This window comes from Lygodium microphyllum, chromosome 21 (genome assembly GCF_053477565.2).
Source record: "Lygodium microphyllum isolate KBCC chromosome 21, Lygodium_microphyllum_v1.1.10, whole genome shotgun sequence".
NCBI classification, from domain to species: domain Eukaryota; kingdom Viridiplantae; phylum Streptophyta; class Polypodiopsida; order Schizaeales; family Lygodiaceae; genus Lygodium; species Lygodium microphyllum.
In genome coordinates, this window is record NC_141155.1 from 81,220,135 (window position 1) to 81,228,371 (window position 8,237).

The window sequence follows — 8,237 nt, forward strand, 5'->3', positions numbered from 1 at the left end:
CATAAGGAAATTCGTCATTCTAAACTTCCATGCCTGGAAGTTGTTCTTGTCAAGCTTTTCAGTGACAATCTATGAAAGAGAATCAGACGCCATTATAGAATACTGCAAAAAATTATGTCACTGCAAAAAACACAGCTTCACCCTCACAAGGGCAAATCTGCAAAACTGGCGAAAGTGGTATTTGACCACACAGTCACTTCCTAGTGACGATTTTCATAAACAAGAACCAAGGATGATTCTGAAACTCCCAATGTCTCTGCGCACAAGCATACGATGCAATTTCTACAGTAATTTTTCACCGACCTGTAGAACAGTGGCTGCACAGCATAAAACTGAGCCTTTTCCTGAGTGCGTGCAGAAAACTTCCGTCTGCAAAACAGGCACTCTTGCAATTTCCAGCTGTGCTACCTGCAGAGATCTGCTCCCAAAACAGAAAATGAAAGCAACACTGCTCCTCTTACCAAAACACCGCAAGCTTGGCTTGCTTTCTTGAGCTCCTTACCACGAACAAGGCTCTGATACCATGTCAAGATTGTGGGAGAGAAGGAAGGAGTCTCACTTGTAGCTTTCTTGCTTGCACAATGGGGGAATACACACAAGGGTGGAGGCTGAAAACAGTTTTCCTCTTCTTAGTTGTGTAAGCCAAAAGAACTCTCATAAAAAGAAATAGAAGAACCCTATATATGGGTCTCAAACCAAACTCAACTAACTAAGGTGGCATACTAACTGAGCCACGAACTAGAGTAGATAAGGATAGCTATCATGTAGCTATTATTCATGGGCGGTGTACCAACCGCGTCTGCAATTGACAAGTCGGTGACATAAATACACAACGGTCACCCTGGCGTATCACGAGTGGAGCTCGATATCTCAACAGCAATGGGCAGCATGCATACGGTAATGGGCATCATGGACATTTTGGACAGCAAGGCACATGGCATTCATGGGCAGCAAGGCCCAAATGAGCTGCGTGACAAGATTGTGTTTACTAAATTCAATGGGCAGTCCTCATCCCCAGCTGAACTAGAGGAATGGATCTCTAAATTGGAAGCCTATTTTCTCATCTACCCCCGTATCGATGAGGCAAAGATCATTTTTGCCTCCCTTCATTTAGAAGGTTTTGCCCACACATGGAGGAGATTCGTTCAAAGAGAAAATCAGTAGTTTCATGATTGGGAAGAGTTCAAGATGCATATGATCCAAGTTTTTGTCTCCCCGATGCAAAAAGAACGCTTGGCTAGGCAATGGTATCAGTTTGATTAGCAAAATATCACCGTGAGAGAGTACACCAACCAATTTATGAACCTATCCATGTATGTTGAGGCAGTCAATGATGAGGCCAAATTGCATAAATAAATTTATAGGCTAGATGCGCATCTCTCAGCTCATGTAATGGCTCAAAAGCCAGCCACCCTGTTTGCAGCCATAGAATTGGCTAAACGCTATGGTCGGAAATACCGTCGCAATGAGGGTATGCAGCCCATTGCAGGACAGCAAAGATACCCTATCAAGCAACCCCCATATGCTAATAATTATTGCAGTAACAATGCAGGGAATGGTAGCCCCAAAATCCCTACTTACCCCACTTTTATGCTGAAAGGAAATATGGCAGTTTTGGAACAACACCACCCTCCAAAAGTGACCCAAAGTATACTGAAAATAAGACAAGGATGGCTTCAGTCCTAACGGTCAAAAATTCATTCCTCCTAAAGTTATCAAGGATAGAAAAGCCAAAGGCTTGTGCTTTAAATGCAGGGATAAGTACACGACTGATCATGCATCCAAATGCCCCTTTAAGAACGTCATTGTCAAGTTTAATAGCATGTATGTGCTAGAAGATAGTGACAAGTTAGAAGAGGACTTGCATGACAACTCTCCAATGATGACACTTGCTGAAAATGCTGAATATGAGGAGGATCTTGATACCGATTAGTTTTATGACTCACCGGACACCCCATTGATGACATGCTTGAGAATGACCCTTGGAACCCCTCATTCACCATTATATTAGCTTGCTCAATCTCCATGGATGCATGGACCAACTCTAGGAGCCCGAACACCCTACAAGTGCATGGTAACATTGATGGCACGAGTGTATACATCCTCATAGATAGTGGCAGCATGCACAGTTTTGTGAATAAATCGACTCTTGGCCGTTTGACATGTGTTCCCATTGAATTACAACAACCTCTTCAGGTTCAAGTGGCCAATGGAAATGAGGAAGTGAGCTCCCATGTATGCACACAAGTGTCTCTTATGCTGGCTGAAAATTACACAGCAAAGGTGGACTTAATTACCCTTGATATGGGCCCCGTGGATGTTGTTTTGGGATGTGAGTGGCTTCAGCAGTTGGGAAAAATCTCTATGGGCTTCTCTCAGCTGTATATGGAGTTTGTAATGCATGGGCAGCTTGTACACTTGGAGGGAATCAAAGAAAATGCAGATTTTCAGCTTATAACAGCAAGACAACTCAAAAAAGAATTCAAGAAACACTCCCAAATCTTTGTCTTGCATTTGCATAAGGATAATGATGACCAACACACCTTGGGGAAGCAAAATGCAGCACTAAAAGCGCTTTTGGCTGAATATGAGGACCTATTTCAGCCCCCCACTACCCTTCCCCCTCAGAGATCGGTGGATCACCCGATTGACTTGGAGCCCCATGCCAAGCCATCAATAAACCCCCATATCGACTCTCTAAATGTGAGAGAGAGGAAGTAGCAAAGCAAGTCAAGGAGCTCACTGAGATGGGATTCATAGAGCCTAGCTCTTCCCCTTATGCCTCCCCGGTTCTATTGGTTAAGAAAAAGGACAGATCTTTCCGGTTGTGCATTGACTACTGTGATCTCAATAAGATCACCATAAAAAATAGATACCCCATCCCTTGAATTAATGACTCACTTGATGAACTCAAGGGAGCGTGCTACTTCACCAAGATTGATTTGCGATCCGCTTACCACCAAATCAGAATGAGGGTGGGTGATGAAGTCAAAACAGCCTTTCGGACTGACCGTGGCTTGTACCATTTCCTTGTCATGCCATTTGGGCTCACTAATGCACCCGCCACATTTCAGAGCTTAATGAACAAAATATTGCAGCCATGGCTTTTCCAGTTTGTGTTGGTATTCTTTGATGATATACTCATTTACAGCAGGTCACTGCATGAGCATCTGAAGCATGTCAGGAAAATTTTTTATGTACTGAGAGAGCACCGGCTATTTGCCAAAGAAAGCAAGTGTGTCTTCATGCAAATAGAGGTTGAGTACTTAGGACACATTGTTAGTGAAAAAGGCATCCAAGCTGATCCTAAGAAAGTGCAATGTGTCCAAGAGTGGCCCACTCCCACTACCACTACCTCCTTGCGTGGTTTTCTTGGCCTCTCCTCTTTTTATCAGAGATTTATTTGCCATTATGCCACAATTGCAGCCCTGTTAACAGATAGGCTGAAAAAAGAGGCTTTCCTATGGGATGAATTGGCTAACTGCAGTTTTCAGCAGAGCTGCTAAAAGACTTGCTCACTTCAGCCCCCATCCTTGTATGCCCCAACTTTTCAAAGGATTTTACCATCCAGTGTGATGCTAATGGATGGGGTATTGGTATAGTCTTCCTACAAGAACACGAGGTAATAGCATTTTAGAGCCAAAAATTGGATGATAAAGAGAGAGAGTTGCATGTCTATGATCAGGAGATATTGACAGTCATTCATGCTATCAAAAAGTGGCATCACTACTTGTATGGCAGCAGATTTAAGGTGAAAAGTGACCACCATGTCCTCAAATACTTCTTGACTCAGCCCAACCTCACTCCCAAACAACGTAGATGGGTGGCTACCCTACAAAACTATGACTTTGAGATTACCCACACCCGTGGCAAGGACAATGTAGTGGCTGATGCACTCTCTCGCATGTGGGCATGCAAGGTTTCATCCATCACTAAACTCCACCATGATTGGATTGAAGAGCTCCAAGAGGCATACTTGCTTAATGTTGAATTCAACCCTCTTTTCCAAAAATTACAGCAAGGTGTCATGGATGACAATTCCCAATATCAGCTCCATAATGGCCTCATTTGGATCCATCGTCGTATTGTGATTCCCCATGCCTCTCCCTTCACCCAAAGGATCCTTGAAGAGATGCATTCTTCACTGATTGCTGGCCACTTAGGGGTCCTCAAAACATATGACCGAGTTTCAAAAAGCTTCCATTGGAAAGGCCTATGGCGGGATGTTAAAGACTTTGTGTCTAGATGTGTACCTTGTCAACAAAATGAAGATAGCACTCCTAAACCGGGTGGATTGTTGCAGCCTTTACCTATCCCCGAAGGAAAATGGACCCACATTACCATGGATTTCATCACTGGTTTACCTACAACCAAGAAGGGTTGGGATAGCATATATGTGGTAGTTGACCGACTCACTAAAGCATCCCATTTCACCACTACAAAATCCCAGTTTACAGCATCTCAAGTTGCCACTCAGTTTATGGAGCATGTTTTTAAGTTGCATGGCTTACCCCATGTCATAGTACATGACCGTGACACCAAATTTATGAGTCAGTTTTGGCAAACAATTTTTAGCTCCATGGGGACCAAATTGGCTCTGTCTACAGCCTATCATCCCCAAACGGATGGGCATACCGAGAGAGTCAATAAGTGGCTTGAAACTTATTTGCGACATTTTTGTCATGATGTGCAGAATTCTTGGGACGTATGGCTGCACTTGGCTGAATTTTCTTACAACAACTCCACTCATTCGAGCATTGGAGTCTCTCCCTTTGAAGCATTGTATGGTTATCGGGTGCCCCTTCCTACTGTGATCTTCAATGAAAAGCTCAACCCCCTTGGAAAAGAAGAGTTGGACCGCATGCAAGCTTTACTTCAACAATGCAAGGTAAACCTCAAAAGGGCTCATGAGCACATGAAGCTCCATGCTGATGCAAAAAGAAGACCCCTTGACTTTCGAGAGGGTGAATTGGTACTCCTCAAGGTCCCCAAGTCCCGTTATGCCACACTAAAGGACGGTTCTTGCAACAAGTTGGCACACCGTTACCATGGGCCCTACAAAATCATGCAGAAGGTTGGGGACTTGGCTTATTGTCTCCAACTCCCTCCCACTACTAAGATCCATAATGTCTTCCATGTGAGCCAATTGAAACCTTTTATTGGCACTCCCAAATATCATGTAGAGGAGCTACCACCCATAGATGAGGAGGGCCTTATTCAATACATTCCTGAAGCGGTCATTGGGCAACGTGAAAAGCAACTCTGCACCTGTTCCATACATGAATACCTGATCAAATGGCAAGGCCTACCAATAGAGGAAGCCTCTTGGCACCCAACATCTATTTTGGATGAATTTCCACACCTCAAGGAGGCCGTTTTGGCTGGAACTTAACCATGACACCTGCTCTGGGCTGTAGTCTGCATCTGGATAGCCATCTGTTTTGTACCAGTTTTGGTCCTGGTCCATTTTCAACCCCATCCTCCATACATGGGCTGAAAGTACACCTTGAGGGCTCCGTGTCAACACCTTACTTGCCCCGATCGGAGTTCCCTAGTGGAAGTTATGGCTGTTTTTCTCCAGCCATACCATCTAGGACAACACACTAGTAATTTTTGGACAGCCCTCTATTTTTGGACAGCCCTCTATTTTTGGACAGCCCCACCTACATGCGCTGAAAGTACATCTCATGGGCTCCGTAATGACACCTCAAGTGTCCCATTCGGAGTTTCCCACACAAAGTTATGGTTGATTTCCTACAACACACCCTTACAGTCCATGACTACATCTCTTGTTTTTTAGGACAAAAACTTTATGAGACGGGATGGTTTGTAATGAACGGGGATCATGGGAACATGGCATGGGAACATACCAATCACACTGATGGTATATAAGGTGTAAGAGGATATTTTGAGGCATCACAGAAGTTATCAAGAAACACTCTTTTCACCTTCTCAAGCTTCCATGGCTTCTTCTTCTTCTTCCTCTTCTTCTTCCTTTCTCCCTCTTTCTCTCTCTACTTCTTGCCTTTCTCTCTCCTCTCCCTCTTCTTCTACAGTCCTTCTCTCTCTCCTTTCCCTTAGTTAGGACAATTAGGTCTCTTTCATTACACATGCAAAAAATAAGGTTGTGGAGAGAGGTAGTGGATCTCAAGGTGACTACTGGCCTACATCTATAGGAGCAACCCAACACCCCCCTTGTAGTGGTTAGTGACTTCTAGGTGTAAACAAGAGCAAGTTGCCAAAAGCAAAAAGGATTTCAAGAAGTTGCATATGGAGCTAGAGGCCCAAGGATGCCAGGGGTTGCCAGATCCGACTGCAGAAGTCGAGATTAGGGAGGTCTACAAGGGCTTTGAGTAAAATGTCAGTGTTGAAGAGCAAGCCCACGATTCTAGAAGGAGTCTAGAAGTAGGACAGAATTGAGGACCTAGTAAAATCTCGACGTTTTCTAGAAAAACGAGCTCCCCTTTAACCCATAATGTTCATTCAAAGAGGTAGCAACATACCCTCTGCTTGGTCTTACAAAGTCATTATTTCACATATTCACACTTGCTTATATAGTACTAACTTAGAATGGGAGGTACCATCATCCATAAGAACTATAAAGTAGTTATGGCTTCAAAAAAGCAAGCAAATGAAGACTAGCAGTGTCCTTCCTTAGAAATGATTTACATGTCTAAAATTCAACATCTCTCATTATTCAATTCTCCTTAAAGGTGTGCATGGGAGGGAGTTAACTTGTGGGTAGGTCCCTCCATGTTACACCAACCCACTCCCTAAATTCTCACCTCCTGCAAGTTAGGGTGGGTAATTTTTGCCCCTATCTCTCTATCACACTATTTTTTTTAAAAACCTCAAAATTTTGTGAATAGTCAATACTCTAATCTCTATTGGTAAAGCAACTAATAAGTTGTGTACATATGAGTTTTGAAAAGTACTTAAGATACAAATGTGCATAGTTTTCAAGTGGAGCTAGATGAGGGGAGAAATAAGGTATTATGGTTTCTCCCTTGGTTCATGCGAAAGGTATTTAAGGATGTGCTATGATATGGATACCTTGATGGATGTTCAAAAAGCATAAAGAGGACCTTAACACTAACACTAAGACACTTTCAAGTTTAACACATCTTGCCTAAATGTGTTTATAAGAATTTATGTATATGTATCCATGTAAGTAGATTGTGTGTGTGTGTGTGTGTGTGTGTGTGTGTGTGTGTGTGTGTGTGTGTGTGTGTGTGTGTGTGTGTGTGTGTGTGTGTGTGTGTGTGTGTGTGTGTGTGTGTGTGTGTGTGTGTGTGTGTGTGTGTGTGTGTGTGTGTGTGTGTGTGTGTGTGTGTGTGTGTGTGTGTGTGTGTGTGTGTGTGTGTGTGTGTGTGTGTGTGTGTGTGTGTGTGTGTGTGTGTGTGTGTGTGTGTGTGTGTGTGTGTGTGTGTGTGTGTGTGTGTGTGTGTGTGTGTGTGTGTGTGTGTGTGTGTTGGGGCGGGTTTTAGGATTTGTAATATATTATGGTTATATGTGTGTGTATATGAAGAAGTCAATAATATGTGATGGTGTCTATGTATATTGTTGGGTCCACTATAAAGCCCATTGATCAATAATTTGATGCTTGTTGATCAATGATTTGATGTTAGATATTTTTTGTTCCAATTTTCATTGATCAAATTAGCATGTGTTTGGACTCTATTACAACCCATAAATAGAGTGCATTTGAGTGTTCGTTTACAATTTTGACAAAGTGGTTTGCTAAGAAAATGTTGAGAAATCATAACTATGCATGTGTTTGTGTAATTATGTAGTATGTGTGATTATAAAGACTACATTGAGGGAAGCATATGTGTGTGTCTATGTGTGCAATTACGTAGTGTGGAATGAGAGAAGAGGGTGTGTGTGTCTATGAAGAAGTACATAATTCCCAATGGTGTACACAATACTGGGTCAGCTCTAAAAAGCCCAAAGATCAATGATTCCATGCTAGCTAGTCTATGTTTTGGCTCTCATTGATCAACCTAGTCTACTCTTGGCCTTTGTTACAACCCACGGATATAGTTCATATGCATAATCTAGTATACCTTATACTATTTTGACAGCAAGTTTTGGTGAGGAGATGCTAAGATATCATAATTATTAGACAAATGTTAAAATGAGATTAAGCTAGAGATTATACATGTGTATCCATGCATTTACTTCAATAGTATTGTGTGTGTATGTGCCATGCCTCTATGTGTGTGTGTACACATGTA